The sequence below is a fragment of the Micropterus salmoides genome, unplaced genomic scaffold (assembly GCF_014851395.1).
Source record: "Micropterus salmoides isolate LMB-PRFRI ecotype aquatic unplaced genomic scaffold, ASM1485139v1 Ms_hic_scaffold_4, whole genome shotgun sequence".
NCBI classification, from domain to species: Eukaryota; Metazoa; Chordata; class Actinopteri; order Centrarchiformes; family Centrarchidae; genus Micropterus; species Micropterus salmoides.
In genome coordinates, this window is record NW_024043372.1 from 6,875,191 (window position 1) to 6,892,706 (window position 17,516).

The following is a 17,516-nucleotide window of genomic DNA, read 5'->3' on the forward strand; positions in this document are numbered from 1 at the left end:
ATGAATTTATTATTATTGATTTGTTGTCAATTATTTAATTAGTTTAAGTAATTAGTAAAAAGAAGTCAAAATTCTCTGAGGACAGTTTCTAAAATGTAATATTTTCTGGTTTCTTTACTCTTATGACAGTAAACTGAATATATTTGGGTTCTGGACAAAACAAGATATTTCAGGATGCTGCCTTATGACTTTGGGAAACACTGATGACGCTGATATTTTTTCTGACATTTTATAGACCAAACAACTCATCGATTAATCGATAAAATTATCAACCTATTAATCAACCTATTAATCGACAATGAATACTTTTGAAAGAACTACTCCATTAATTTATTGGTGTTGAATGTGTTTATTGAAATGATGGGTATTTAGCATGAAATTCATTATTGTTTTTCTACCAACTGGCTCAATCATTTCATTCAAAAAGATTTGTGCAAATTACAGCCTGGTGGAATATAAGCAGACTAAATAAAATCTAAAAGCAGCAGTTCCACATGCACAAAATATATATCACAGATACTGCTATATTTGCTGTTTTCATATATTGTTTTATGTGTCTTTTGAATGGACTTTTATAGTGTAAACCACTTTGTGATAAATGTGCTAACATGTTAAGAGTCACACAGTTCATAAAATAAACTGAACAGGTAAATTCCCTACTTATTTTGAGGGGAAATAAAAGTTAGGTAAAATATTTGCTAACGGAGCATTCATTTAAAAAATACTTATCACTAGGAGTGTGTGATATTGACACAAAATGATATCGAGATATTTTCTGGGATTTTGTTGGAATAATTAAACGGTATTGGGCATCCTTCAAAAATGTGTTTATTAAAGGCATGTGTGAGTCTAATATGGTTGTGTGTGGTTGTGTGTGTGTGTGTGTGTGTGTGTGTGTGTGTGTGTGTGTGTGTGTGTGTGGTAGAGGAGGAGACAGAGTGAGTGTGAACGGGTGCGTCGGTGAATGGCAGCAGAGCAGAGAGCAATGGGTCAGGAATAAGCCCTTAGTTTAGCAGTAATGTTCAGTCTAAGTGAATAAAGACTGCAGCTTATCTAGACTAAAGCGGAGCTTGACACAGTGACTGCACGTGATAGTTGCAAAGTATGTGACGTAGCTTACTCGATAAACTCGATAAAACAACAATTAAGATATTTTCTACTAATCAAAAAGTTTCTTGTTCTGGGCAGGAAGGCTGGAGAATGAAGAATGAATAAGTCTACCTCTTATTACCAACACAGCCTTAACATTTTATAACACTGCTGGTTTTCAGTTTAGTTTTATATTTACTAATGCTGAACATATTGTAGATAGACATAATAGAAAATAATACTAGCTTGTTCTTTGTTTTTGTGGTGGATCGCTGGCTCTCATAAACTGCACTTTACATTCATCTGTGAATTAGCTGTAATTCTCTATCAGCTTAGTGTTTTTATTGTTATAAAAGACAGAGCCCTGCAACTATGTATATGTATATATATACATGTGTATATAACATTTCCCCAACAAACCATTTATAGAAGCACAGATTTTCTTTCATTTTGCCAGGCCAAAACCTTTAGGGTGCTGGGTAACAACTACACGATACAAAGTTCATGTGAGACAATGACAAACTGCTAGATCAAGTGAACCAAATTAAACTGCATTTAACTTGGATATTTTGTTGACTTGATAAATTGTCAGCATAGTAAAGCATAGTACACAGAAAATAAAATAGGTCTATGAAGAAGCTAGAAAAAGACAATTTTCTATTAATTCTAAGCCCAAAGTAGCCGCTGGGTCCCACAACTATGCAACACTGTGAACTCTACTGAAGGACAAGGCACTTAATTGGATGTAATGAAGTTAAAGTGGAGAGAGCATAGTGGTTGAGTCTTTCTGCTGACTAGCCTTTAAAAATCACCAAAAGCAGTTTGAAAGAGAGGGGAGCGGGAGGACACCAAGGCAGGAAGGCAATGGACGAGTAGAGGTACAAGCACGTATTAAGGTGCAGCACAAGCAGGGGGCAGGAGCCAAGGACCAATGCAGTATGAGAAGTGACAAAGTTCATTTATGTGAAACCAATGATCAAAATTGTTTTTAATCAAAACAATGATTTTTTCCTAAACCTAACCAAGTAGGCTTGATGCCGAAACACAGGGCAGACAGAAAACACAGGGAAGGGGGGAACAAAAGAACACAAGGTAGTGGGGAGATTCTGTAGCACCACAACAGTTATATTGTCAGCATCCCTCTCATTTCAAGTATTTTAACTAAGTGAGTAAGTATTTAATTAAGGTGACCATTATGTGCATCTCAAAGTACTAGAAACAGCGACATAACAGCAGCAGAAAATGCGTATTTATTTAATTAGCCATCTGTCAAATTCAAGTTGAAAACTTATGTCTAATAGGTAATGTTTATGTTTTTCCCCAGTATTTTACTACTACTTCCTTACAACTACATGGAATAAGAATAATAATAACTGTATAGAAAACACTTTTTCAAGTTTGTAACTTATTTTAAAGTATTTTGTAACTCTACTCTTAATTAAAGGTCTACTGTCAAATGATCACTAAAAAGGCATGATTGCACATGGTTGGTCACATTATGTTTAATCTAGACAGTCTATAGTTGTATCTAGTAATATTGATATTTTCCACGTGATAACATCGAGTGCAAAAGCCAGTCATTAACAAAGCAGAGGATGACTGCAGCTTCTCAGTTCAGTTTCATGAATGTGAGACAACCTGGCATGCAAATCTGTGAACAGATGATTAAATGTGATATTTCTCCACTCTCAGCCTGATTGTTAATTTTCCTCATCCACACCTGCTTTCATGCTGATGATTCACAGGTTCACTCCACTCTCTCACTCTTCATTTTACATTCATTTGCCTCAGAAACACACATATAAATCAATAGCTTCATCGCTTCACACACTTAAATCATCACACAGTTACACACAATAACAAATATCTTTTTACCAAAATTCCTACTATTTGTGTTAATGTTGTTAACAGGGCTATCAGTCTGACAGTCAATAATTTTAAACCTAGCAGGCTCTCTAATGACCTGCAACCTGGCCAGTGCTAAGTCCCTAATATTCTGAGATGAAATAGCAACACCTATACCAGTAGGGTGAAGGCTGTCCACTCTCAGTATATAGAGGCACCCTAGAAAGAAGGTCCATTATAACCAAAACCAAACCAGTTGCACAGTGGCACAAACGTCTGCACATAATATTTTGGTGTGGGAAGCTTGGTGACATGGTGGCTACTTATGAGTTGTTGCCACTGTTCTTTGTCGCTAGTGTCAGGGAAGGAAAGGAACAGTTATATGCAACAAGATCAGTACTAGCAAGTAAGCTAGCACTGTCATAAAATGGGCAAAACTGTTAACATCAGGAGAACCTACAGTATTTGTACCACAACTCCTGTAGTCATCACTCATGACTGCAAATCATAATTATCTCCTCTGCGAAGAAGTTTATTCTCTGGCAGAGCAGGGTAACATAAAATTGTATGGTGCAACATATATTCTAATATACTCCTTTTTGGACTCTTCTCTCTTTTCCCGCAAAGGTAATCAATATAAACATGGTTTGTAATTAATAATGTCAAAATTCACCTATTTTTGACACAAATGTACTTGGAGTCGTGAATGAGTGTAACTGACCCTGAGGCTGAGAAACTCTGGATGAGTCAAAGAGAAAAAGTAAAGATACTGATATCTTAACTGACTTGCAGTAAAACTACCGGTCTGTTGAATAGTAGTCATACTATTAGTTTCACTCAAATCAGCCAAATTGTATTCACTCTATAGTTATCTGCATTGTTAGAAGCTGACAGCAGTGATGATTATTATTCAGGCAAACTGTCTGAATATGGAGCTTCTCGACAGGGCTTTGGGCAGAGTTCATTGACTCCTATTAAGGAGTTCAGTATTACAGGGCACATGCAGACAGACTTATTCAGTGTCAGGGAACTGAAAGTGAAGCCTTTTTGTGATGTAGATGTGTGCGACTGACTCCAACACTAATTTCAGAGTTCTTTCTTTGGCTTGCCAAGCTTAACGGAGCATATTAGCCTATGGAGGAATTATTATATGGTAAGTGTGGAATAAGTGTGTTTCTGTTCACAGGACTGTGTCTGTATGTGATGAGTGAGGCTTAAATGACTGAGATGGACTGAAAAGAAGAAAGAAAGAGAACAGTGGGAAGTAAAAGTAAGATTTATGAGATGAAGACAAGCAGAACAAGAGAAGTGGAGAAAAACAAAATAAAAGACAGCAGTATAGACAAATTATGGCCCGGTTGTGCAGGAAAAGTGGTCTGTAACCAAAACCATGTGTCAGTTTGACTTCTAATGCCATGATTTGCACTCTACCAGAGTCTGTATTCTTTTTTTACACACTTTGCAGGTAATTGATCAATAAGGCTAAAAGGCTCCATTTTTTTTTCAGTAGTATTTCAGATTATTCATATGCTTCACACCTCTCTGACCAGTTAAGAGTTGTTTTAACGCCTTTAAAATGTGCTATATGTAGCATTTTAACAAGATCAACTGTCAACTGATCACTGTCAATTGTGTCGTCATAAAGTACATACAAGGCTGAACTCCAAATGAAAGAAAACATACCTCGAAGCCTGTTGTGCAAAGTTCCACACCATTTTCAAGGAAGCATGTCGTATGGATTCAGTCTTCATAGACCACCATGTTAAAATGCCAAACTTGACATGACAAAGACATGTTTACAGCCTGGTTCAAAAAATGGTTTTACTGTATAAAGTTCATTTTGCCCTTCATGACACCTGTGGGGGTGAATGTTTCTTTACAACTCACCTTCAGTGCTTGCCATTAACTTTTCTGTTCACCAGTCACTGTGGCTAGTGGTTTTCACTAGCCAGATTTTTGTTGTAGGAAAATTAGGTTTTATATGATTAAAGTTGACTATGGTATGCTAAAATTTACTTGATCTAGATTTACAACCCTTTTAAATGTAAATGACCACTGTACACACCAAAATCAAGACTACATAAAATGTATAACCCGGAAATCTCCCTATGCTTCTGACTGCCAGTCCGTTAAAGTAATCTACACAGCGTGTCCTTGTTTACAGTGTTGTCGGTCACTAGCGCACAAGGCAATAGGCATCATGAATGGACAAATATGCAAACACTGTGTGTACTCATGGGAGTTGTAGTACCATAGTGTCACATTTCAATTTATTTATTATTTCAGATGCCTTTTGACAAGACTGCAGATTTTTTCAACACGCCACAGTGGCTAGTGGGAGTGACTGTGTTACTCACCACTGCTGAAATCCACTGAGGCCCCATTCACACTACTCTGTTTTAGTTTACAAACGGAGAATTAAAACGAATACGGTCTCCATCCACACCAGTGTTTTAGCTGCGTTTTAGAGTTGATCTCTGTCTACATTAAAACGCACATGGCTGTTCACATACATGGATAAACATGAAGCAGATGGTCTCTTCCGTAGTTACAGAAGATTTGGCGAAAGAATAAACAAATGCAGACGAAAAATCAGACCAGATTTTTTTTGCATGCACCAATAATGTGCTGGGACTGTTACTGAATGCAACACCAGAGTGTGGTGGCGGGAAACAGACTGGGAGTTGTCGCAAAGGAAACGGTGACATGCACAGTACAAGTGTAGACAGATAAGTGTTATTTGCATGGTACAGAATATTTTAATAAAAAGACCAACTCCAAAACTCTGTTAGTAGCATCGTGTGTCTGTTTCTAAAGTCTTCCGTTTTTGCTGTCTTCACTAAAACGGCCTCCAGAGTTTTGAAATACAAAATGGAGTCGGCAGCGTTTCCAAACTTCTCAGTTTTAGGTCTTCGTTTTAGCCGTTGTAGTGTGGACAGGAGGTGCAAACATAGCAAAAGGTCTCCGTTTTAATTCGAAAATGCAGTAGTGTGGATGGGGCCTGAATCTTCTGGTCTGGTGAGTGGCAGGACTTACGCCCAGGGGTGGAAATTAACTTTTTGCCTCACCTGCCAAGGTGGTTAGTAGATAAAAATAATCCACCGGCCAAACATTTTTTACTGGCCAAAATAATAAATTGCCTTTTGTGTCACATACGAATTTTGTTTCTGTCTTTTTAATTGAGATAATATGGTATTATATCACAACATACACACAAACTTAAAGAAGAGGCCAGAGTGACATCTGAAGCAAAATTATATCATTGCTATTAAATGTACTTTAAACATAACAGTAAATTGTTTTATAAAATTACAAGATGCTTATTAATCATTCAACTTAAATTTTATCACTGCCCACTCTTGTCATGCTTTATCATTCAATTTAAACCTCCTTGTCAGCATGGACGTTGTTAAGCCTATTTTAGGGGGGCTGAAGCCACCCTACCATGGTCCTAAGCTCCCCCCCAAAAGAAAAATCATTATTAGATTAAGATTGTTTTACAGTGCAGACATGTACTCAACAAACAGAAGTAAGAATATTGATACTATAGAATAATACAAAAATAATTTGTATTTCTGGCTTAAAATAATCCTTCTGGTTGTTTCCTCTGCTTCATAATTTAAACCCCTGCTGTGGTCCGGCACTAGGGCCCTAAGGGAGGCTGCCTTCCATCGCTGCTCTGCACACACACACACAGCGACACATAAACATGGCGAAGGAAGATTGATTCAAGTAGTGCGTAATACAGAGTGAAACTGTAAGTTGTTGTTAGTAACTGTTACTTGCTGAACTTAAGCTATTGAACACTTATAACACTTAGTTATCTGCCATTTCTGCTAGGCTAGCTAGCTACAGTAATGTTAACATTAATCAACCAGAGTTAGCAGCTCTTTGAATCCTGGTCAATGAGAGAAGCTAGCTGTGGTACCAAATCTGATAAAAAAAATAGACTAAACAAAATTATTGTTTTTTCATCTGCATGTGTGTTGACTCAGCTGGGATGATATACATGAGAACGTTGTTCTACAGGAGAAACATACCTGAAAGCAACACAGAATAACAGAGAGCTGTACTGACTTAAGTTCTGTTGAGTTTTAGATTTAGAATTTTCTTCTGCCACCTCAATTCCCTTTGCATAAAACTTTTACACCAAAAATTGATAAAGGAAAGACAGAAATTGGTGCAGAAAAATTCATGAGACAGAAAGACGGAACAATCTGTTTGTCAAAAGCCACAACCGACATGCCGTGGCATGCCACTGGTTCCGGTAAAGCTGGACCGCTATGTATTAGCACACATTGCTGGATAAAGGCCTTTTCATACGTGATAAAGCTGCAAAGTTTTGTTCAGTATGAAGAAGCAAATGCAACATAAATGCGGATATTCTTTCCACGCTGATTTCCGTATGAAAGCAGCTACACTCTCTTCACTCCTGTCGCCTTGCCCCTAACGCCCACCCCATACAAATCTACGCCGGTCGGCTGCTAATTACCGTCAAATAGATATTATATTGTAAATATATTTACCCGCCAATGTGGCGGGTAGCCTTCCAACATTTGGCGGGTGTTAATTTCCATCCCTGCTTACACCTATAACGACTTTGCCTTTATGCTACTAGCTTTCTGTCTGTTGTATACCAGAATGCATTTCATACCAACAAACAGCAAGGGTGGAAGACAAGACTCACAACTTTAATTTATAATACCACTGTTTTTGTATCACAGAATGCAGTTTAAAGATTATTTAGGCAGAAATATAGTTGTTTAAACCTAAAATCTGTGGTTGATTTATCAATATAAAGCTGAGGTAAAAATTTGCTCCAATATTTTTGGACATGTGAGGTGCAGGGTCCCGCTATCCGACAGCCAGTATAACATTACAGTTGACAAGTCTGATGCCAAAAAGTGATTGTCTGCTAAAAACTGATAACTCTCTATTACCGATATTTAAACTGTTAAAAAAGACTTGATTAGTTATAATCTAGGATGATAGCAGAACAATACCACAGTATTACCTATAATCATGTCAATATCATGCCTGATTATGCTACAAAAGCACTTCTTTGGCCATTATTGTGATTATTTGGTTAGAAGAAACATTGAATTTTCACAAAGATATAGCGTTACTATTACCACCGACATAAAGTTATGTGTGTTTGCATGTTATGAAAGTTACAGATAAAAACATGTGTAGACTTACATTGGATGATACAATCATTTTATGGCAGACAATCACTTTTTGGCAAGACACTGGCAAGCAATGCAGGGTAGCATATAGCCTTCTCAGCCACCTTAGTTTCTTAGCATTAGCTAAGCATGGTAATGTCGGCTAGGCTGCCGTGGTTTCAGCCTCTTGTTTATTACCAGATATGTAATTTCAAAAACTCTAAAAGCAAGTGCTCCGTTTGCTCAGGAAGAACATTCCTCAAAATGAATGCTGCAAAGTAATCCAATAAATTTACCTCAAAATCTAGCATAGCACAATAGATTGTGTATTATCAACCCAATCTCAAGCGGTCTTAATGCGTCTCATACATACGAACCTGGGGGCATATCCAACACACGCAAATTTGCCGTTTTGCGTACAATAGCCAATAGCCGTTTATATGTGACACCTGAGCATGACAATAGGCTGGTATTATACACATATTTAAGTCACAATTAATGTCTCATGGACATATTAATGATATAATTACATTAAAGCCAAACGAAATGAAAGCAAACAGCAGAAGCAAAGATGTTCCTTTTGTCTTTGTTTCTCTCTCTTGTTGCCAACTATCGTGATGTATTTTTGATCTGAGCAAAAAGCTTGCAAGTAAGTAGAGACTGACTAGCAGTCTACTCTCCTGTGTGTACTGGCGTGTGTGTCAACATAAGTGAGTGTTCGCATATCTACACAAAACAAACAAGTAGCAATTAGATCTAACTTTTAATGTGACCCTAATCTTTTGAATACTTCCAGAAAAAAGAGGAGATAAACATTGAGGAAGAAAGAAAGTTATAAACAAAAGAACATATATACAGAACAAGTATGCAGTGTATATATATATATATATAAACAAACATCAGAATAAATAAGGTATACCCATATGCTGGCAACTGAGTTGAAATGACTTTCATATTAGACAGTTCATGGCAGCATTGAACATCTTTTACCATCTGTTCAAACATAGACTTAGTATAGTGATTATTTGCCCCTGACTGGTTGAATAGGAAGGGGTGTGGGAATGAGGAAAGAAAGGATGAGGAAGAGAGGATGAGGAGATGAATGGATATTGAAAAAGGAGATGTCGGGATATGTGTAGGGATCAATGGAGGGAGGGATGCAGGGACGGTAAATGGATGAAGGGAAGGGAAAGCAAAGGTCGGTTGAGCAATCTGAGACAAAAGGGGCAGGCTGAGTAGTATGGGTATACAGTACATAGCCTTGACAGGTGATTGAAGGTGTGGTTGAGGTGTGGCCCCGCTCCCAAACCTAAGTTAACAAATTACCTTCATTTGTAATTACACTTGAGGGGGGACAAAGCACATGCAGAGCAGTGAGTGCATCAGAAGGAATCAAACATCAGAGGGCCTGTTAACGCGGTGAGGAGCATTTTGTCTCCTCAAACGACTTGGAGAATACCAGAAAAAATTACTCAGACTCTGCTCAAAAGCAGCTGGAGAAAAGAGACACTCGGCACAGCCATCACTTTAGAGGGAATTTTATATCAGACAAACCTAATCTAATGCTCTGCTCTTGTTTCAAAACTTCAAACTGGATGGCAACTCATTCTGATGAAGCTGGATCTGAGTGAGAGCAAGAGAACGAGATAGAAAATAAATAAAAAGAGTATCACAGAAGCTTACTGTTTTCTTCAGGGTGAGTGCTTCCATCTTTAACAGGATTTTGTGTGTGTGTGTGTGTGTGTGTGTGTGTGTGTGTGTGTGAGTGAGTGAGTGAGAGAGAGAGAGAGAGAGAGAGTAGGGATAGATATAAATTATTTTTTTCCCAAAGGAGAAAATAGAGTAAGAGAAAGGGAGACAGGAAGAGAAAGAAAAATGGACACAGCGAAATTGTGTAAAATGAAGTAAAACAGCTGCAACACTATAATAAGCTGGTTTGCTCAAATCACAGTGGTTTTGTCCCAAAATAACACAGATTCTACCAGACAATAAAGAAATACATTCCAGGAACTTACAGTATATGGATGTAGACAGAGAGAGAGAAAGAGAGAGATAATAGCTGTTATGCCAATTAATTATTTGACAGCATCAAAAAACACAACAGTTTCCTTCACAGAAGACTAACTGGGGACAGAGGGCATGAAGAAAGACAGAGAACAAGAAGGAGAAAACGATGAGTGGCTGCAGTGTAACAAGCTCAGCTCCTCAAATGACTGTCAGACACGGAGGGGCAATTACAGTGTAACCTGCAAACTGGCCCGATGCGGAGAGTTAAAGACAACAAGCTCTGACTGGTGGAACACGAGGGACACTGTAAGTGGACAAACAAACTGATAGAGAGCTGTGTTGGTGTGATGAAAATCAACTTTTAAATACCTTGTCACTGCACTTTGCATTCATTCAGGGGAGAAAGAGGTAATAATGCTCAGTATTCTCAACAGGTTTGCAGTTTACTTTGGCAATAGGTGGGAGGTGTAAAGTGGGGGAAATGCTTATTCCACTGTTCTAGTTTGTGACATTTTTATTGAGAGTTATTAAATCATTATTATTGTCATTATGATTGTCTAATTATTAAATCAATGTATTTCTAACAAGAAAAATACCTGCCAAATAAGTAAAAAGCTGCATTAATTCCAAAGAGCAACAATAATCACCATGGCAACGGCCACTTGCCATCTTCCTCGGCACTCCACTTGACCAGTGATGATCATCCAAAAGACATTGTGCTGATTTTTGACACTCAAAGCCATAGCTACACTCTGAGATGGCCTTCAGACCTTCGTTTTCACCTGACGTTCTTGTTTCTCTTTCTCTTTCTGCTTAAGTGTGTATGTGTATGTGTAGTTTTGAGTGCATACACATCTGGTAGTGTAGTTTATAGAGGACTGTATGCATGTAAAGAAACCAATACCTGTATCAGATATTGGAGAGAAAGCATGTCTGTATACAACCATGCTAGTTTGCTAGTGTGCGTGCATGTGTGGATCATTAACTCTCTCAGATCTATAAAAATGACAAAGATGAATTATCCCTACTTACGTCCCATATGAGCCTGGGGCAGTCTAGGTAATGGAGTGTGTATGTGTGTGTATGTGTTTGTATGTATGTTAGCATGTTTGTGTGTGTGGCCAAGGTTTCCCGTGTTATTATTGCAGAGAGGGACCAGGACAGAAGAAAGAGAGTTCAAGGATGCATCACAACATTGCTTGTGTGTGTGTGTGTGTGTGTGTGTGTGTTTTCCTCCCCTTTCTTTTTCATTCTTCCTCACCTACTATGTCTCCCCAATTTTGTCTAATATCTTGTCTTTCTCTTTTCTCAGGAGTCCCCCTCTTCACCCTATTATCTTTCACATTTGGTAGCAGGACATTATTGGCTGAGCAAAGGCAATAATTCAACTTGCCCTGCTTTGACACACACACATACATACACAAGGTCTCACCTTGGGACCAGTGTAATGCAATATTGATATTGTTAATAAATATGATGATTATTTTACAGCCTTCAGTCCAATATAACAGCCTCAAGCAAGTTTCAAATGATGACCTGTGTGTGTGTGTGTGTGTGTGTGTGTGTGTGTGCGTGCGCGAGTGTGTTTAAATTATAATGCTTCAGCCCTGGTCCTTCTGAACATCCATTGCAAAGAAAATAACACAGATGTGTCTGCTCATGTGTGCACATGCACTTTTTTTGGACTACATAATATTTTCAGATTTTATTTTTTTAATGGTTTTCATTGTTTTTTAAAAGGTAGCAGGTACAGGTCATCCACATGTCACACTTGGGGTCGCTTGCAGATTTGGAAACAGAATGACTATGGTCTCTTTAGCAATAGTTCATACTGCCGTCTTTCTCTATGGGTGCATGGAAGCTGGGTAAATAGGGGTGAGCCGCTGCCTAAACAGCCAAGGACGAGAGATATGATGCTCTTCTTCAGTCTTAGATGTTTAAAGACAGACTGTCTCCCCTTATATTGTAATATATGTGACCTCCTAAGTCTAACGTGACTTTCTGTTACATCAACAATGCCTTAGGCTATGTTTCGCTCAGTCAAAGGCTACATTGTAAAGATTCAGCATGATCAAACATAATGGAAATTAAGTAGAAAGTATTCAGACATGATTATATGTGTAGTACGTCTAATGTCCTGTACAGGGTCCTGGCTTTAATGTTTTAGCTTGAAACTGCTGATGACCTGATCAAATTTAAGCGGCTGATTGCTAGCTCTCTGCTTTCTGTCTCTCTCTGTATTTTACTCTTACAGGCACACACACACTTTCACAAACGCTTTTTCTGTCTCAGCGGGTTCACCATCTTCACTCAACTCTTGTTTCTCTCTCTCTCTAACCTCTGTGGATGGCCATCCTCTCTTTCACCCACAGCAGTGCAAAACTGTCTTTCTGTCTCTGTTTCTGGCTGTCTCACTCACTCACATTCACACAAGCACACACTCACATAATGGGGTTCATTTCACAGCACATTGCCGCCATTATTTGCCATTTCTACAGATGGCCATAATCATGGAGACTGAGATGAGTATATGCTGAAATCATTCCCTCTCCAATCAGATCAGCCTGCCCTCAGCTTGTGTATTGGTGTGTGTGTGAGTGTGTGTGTGTTATGTATCTCTGTGTGTGTGTAAGAAAGAGGTACTGTGTGCAAGCATCTCCCCAGCTGGCTGTTCTTGTTGGCTAACTTCTAATGGCATGCTGTAATATGATTGGACAAAGGATAATTGTCTAATAATAACAATAATAATAATAATAATAATAAAGCAAACATCAGATGTAACAGCCTATATTAATAGGCACATCAAAGCATTTGCAGCAGCAAAATAAATAAGATAAGAAACTAAGTAAACTAATGAACAGACAGATAGAGAAGATGATTTATGAGAAGAATGAGGGAAGAAAACAGAAACAGGAAACCCACAGAGACAGAGAAACAGGCATAGAGAGATTTATACAGAATAAGGACCAAGACAGAGGCAAAAAAATGGAGAGAAAAGAAGGAGATCCGGGAGAGAACAGGAACAGAAACTTGCAATAGGATATCAAAAAAGGCCCCTTTTTATAAAACTGTTTCAGTGGAATGGAGGGGTTGAATCTTCCCTCTGGGTTCCTTGCACTGTTATTGCAGGACTAAATAGAGTTACAATTTTTTTTCCCCAAGAGAGACAATTTTCTCTCCGATGCTCTTTGCTCGATGTGAAGGTTGCTGTAATTTAGCTCCTTGCCTGGGGAGGAACACCGTGCCACAGCTAGGTCATCAGAAAGCATCGGTTCAGTAAAATGCCAAGGAAATTATTCCTCGTTTTGAGCAGTTAAAAAGCCAGCCAGGAGAGGTGGAAAAGAAGTCAGTGGGTTGGTGAAAGAAGTGAGAAGAGATGACAAAAGAAGGGGAAAGGAGGAGATGAGTGGATAGGAGATGAGAGGAGAGGGCAGAAGGCAACAAAGACAGAAGAGGTTAGAAGGAGAAAAGAGTAGATAAAAGATGAGGTGAGTGGAAAGAAGGTGTAGAGACAAAGTACTGTAGTGGGGTGCACAGAAATGAGGAGACCACAGGGACAAGGAGGAAAGCAGAGAGCAAGAGTGGAGAAGAGGCAAGTTGGTGTGAGATAATAGAAGAAATACAAAGAGAATAAGTGAAAACTCAAAGAGTGATTAGAGGAGTTAATAGGAAGGATAAGAATGAGGGAAGAGAGTAGATGAGGAACAGTAAGAGGAGGAAACAAACAGCAGCAAAAAATTGTGGTACTTGCAATTACAATGGTCAAAAATATTCCAGCAGAGACCATGATAGCCTGACTTTTAGTGCCAAATACTGTATTGGACAAACTCACTGGATCCTACAGTTCCTACACTGCTCAAAAAATAAAGGGAACACTAAAATAATACATCCTAGAACTGAATGAATGAAATAATCTCATTAAATACTCCTTTCTTTACATAGTTGAATGTGCTGACAACAAAATCACACAAAAATTATCAATGGAAAATTTATCAACCCATGGAGGTCTGGATTTGGAGTCACACTCAAAATCAAAGTGGAAAACCGCACTACAGGCCGATCCAACTTTGATGTAATGTCCTTAAAACAAGTCAAAATGAGGCTCAGTAGTGTGTGTGGCCTCCACGTGCCTGTATGACCTCCCTACAACGCCTGGGCATGCTCCTGAGGGATCTCCTCCCAGACCTGGACTAAAGCATCCGCCAACTCCTGGACAGTCTGTGGTGCAACGTGGCGTCGGTGGATGGAGCGAGACATGATGTCCCAGATGTGCTCAATTGGATTCAGGTCTGGGGAACGGGCGGGCCGGTCCATAGCATCAATGCCTTCCTCTTGCAGGAACTGCTGACACACTCCAGCCACACGAGGTCTAGCATTGTCTTGCATTAGGAGGAACCCAGGGCCAACCGCACCAGCATATGGTCTCACAAGGGGTCTGAGGATCTCATCTCGGTACCTAATGGCAGTCAGGCTACCTCTGGCGAGCACATGGAGGGCTGTGCCACACCATTACTGGCCCACCGCCAAACCGGTCATGCTGGAGGATGCTGCAGGCAGTAGAACGTTCTCCACGGCGTCTCCAGACTCTGTCACGTCTGTCACATCTCTGCTCAGTGTGAACCTGCTTTCATCTGTGAAGAGCACAGGGCGCCAGTGGCAAAAATTGCCAATCTTGGTGTTCTCTGGCAAATGCCAAACGTCCTGCACGGTGTTGGGCTGTAAGCACATCCCCCACCTGTGGACGTCGGGCCCTCATACCACCCTCATGGAGTCTGTTTCTGACCGTTTGAGCAGACACATGCACATTTGTGGCCTGCTGGAGGTCATTTTGCAGGGCTCTGGCAGTGCTCCTACTGCTCCTCCTTGCACAAAGGCGGAGGTAGCGGTCCTGCTGCTGGGTTGTTGCCCTCCTACGGCCTCCTCCACGTCTCCTGATGTACTGGCCTGTCTCCTGGTAGCACCTCCATGCTCTGGACTACGCTGACAGACACAGCAAACCTTCTTGCCACAGCTCGCATCGATGTGCCATCCTGGATGAGCTGCACTACCTGAGCCACTTGTGTGGGTTGTAGACTCCGTCTCATGCTACCACTAGAGTGAAAGCACCGTCAGCATTCAAAAGTGACCAAAACATCAGCCAGGAAGCATAGGAACTGAGAAGTGGTCTGTGGTCACCTCCTGCAGAACCACTCCTTTATTGGGGGTGTCTTGCTAATTGCCTATAATTTCCACCTGTTGTCTATTCCATCTGCACAACAGCATGTGAAATTGATTGTCAATCAGTGTTGCTTCCTAAGTGGACAGCTTGATTTCACAGGAGTGTGATTGACTTGGAGTTACATTGTGTTTAAGTGTTCTCTTTATTTTTTTGAGCAGTGTATAATAACTCAGTTGCATTTTTGTTAACTTCACACCCTCACTTTTTTTCAGTCTGACATAAGTCAATTATTAGAGCTACAGGTTGCTGATTGAGACTAATATTTCTATGCTGTCCTGCTAATAATATAAGATATATTGCTGCATTTATGATGCACAAATCTAATGGGAAAAACCAACAACACATTTCATGTTACAAATTTCACATTTGGTGAAAGACGCAGTTGTAGAGGGATGTAGATTGTTCAGCACGGAACAGAAGCAGAGCAATGGACATCATTAGAATTCTAAAGCTGATGATACACAGAGCAACTTTTAGAGCAATCGTGCAGGGCAACATTGTCGTCAATGGTAATGAGTAAAGATTACTACCGTTATCCCCTTTCCCCACCACTTCACCACCCGCCCCATCGCTATCTGTTTAAAACATAGTCGGACTTGCCACTAGCAAGATTGCCCAGCAACATTGCACAAAAAGTTGCCCCGTGTATCATCAGCTTAAGGAGAAGGCTGACTTATCACCTTCTTGTCCCCTGCCGTGCGCTCAGTGCCCCATACTAATGCAGACAAATACACACACACACACACACACACACACACACACACACACACACACCCTCTCACCCTCATCATCACCACCACACTGGGTTGATACATGACCCCTGTTCCTACTGTGTTACTCACAACATGCATGTGGGACAGAAATATCCTTTTATATATATATATATATATATATATATATATATATATATATATATATATATATATATGCATAATCCTTCACATATGCACACGTCACTACAAAGATGATTACTCAATACTAAAAAGGTGAACATGCAGACAAACACACACTTACACAAAACGCAGACTTGCAATGACATTTGACCTGTGGTGTCCCGATGATAAGAGGGCAGCAATCTTCAGGTGTTGTTTTCATTAGCTAACCGCTTGGTGGTAGGTCTTTTTCTCCCAAAGACATACCTACTGTTTTATACACATACACACTTGTTCTCTCTCTGCCCCATGCACCTACACACATTCAGTCTCTCCATGTCCAGATGTCTGTCCTCTCACACATCCAGGGGGTGACACCACTGTGACCCTCTGCTCTCCTTGCTGAGGCCCCCAGTAGCTCCTGGTAATAGAAAAATAAGACAGAAGGAGAACAGACCACATAGCCTCCCTGTAGGAACAGCAGGTTGTGTACCTGACAGGTATTCCTAAAGGTTGGAAGGTTAAATCCTGAAGGCAGAATACTGTTTTGCTGATTTTCTCTCATACTGTTCCATTATTTTTTATAGTAGTATGGCTGTTGTCTTGTTCATATGAGAACAGAAAAGTAGGGATGCACTGATCGATCTGTTGGGGACCAGATTAGGGCGGTTTTCAGCTTAATAGGCCATGATCGGTGACCAGGGCCAAGCGGCATCAAATGTCCGATTTTCTGCCGGTCACATTAAACGTTACACACGTGCTGCGCTGGACGGTGTTGTACATCATGCGCACAAAGAGACACACTAAACCATGTCATAGGTGTCTAAGTTCTCTACCTTGAGTAAAGAAAACACAAAGCACACAATGTCAGGAGGTGTGGAAGGGTGGTGGACCCAAATGCAGGACACTGGAGCAAAGCAGGTGCAGTTCAAAAAGGTTTAATTCAGGCAAACAAAAGGCGAGCACACTGGTAGAGTGGCTGATAAACAGAGTCCAAAATAAAACAAGGTAATCCAACAGAAATCCAAAAATCCACAGAAACAGGGAAACAGGGTAACACGACGGTCAAGGCAGGAAAAACCACTACAACATGAGACAGAGCATAACACGCTACAATGACCGGACACAGACTGAGTATATACACATACATGGGTTAACGAGCTGGGAGGGGGATCCACAGGTGAAAGACATGAGGGACTAATCAAGCACACAGACAGGTAGAGAGACAGCAGGAAAAAAACAGACAGATACTAACAGATGCAAAACACAAGACCATACACTAACTGGAACTCAAGGTAATTAGCGGACAAGAGGAATTAC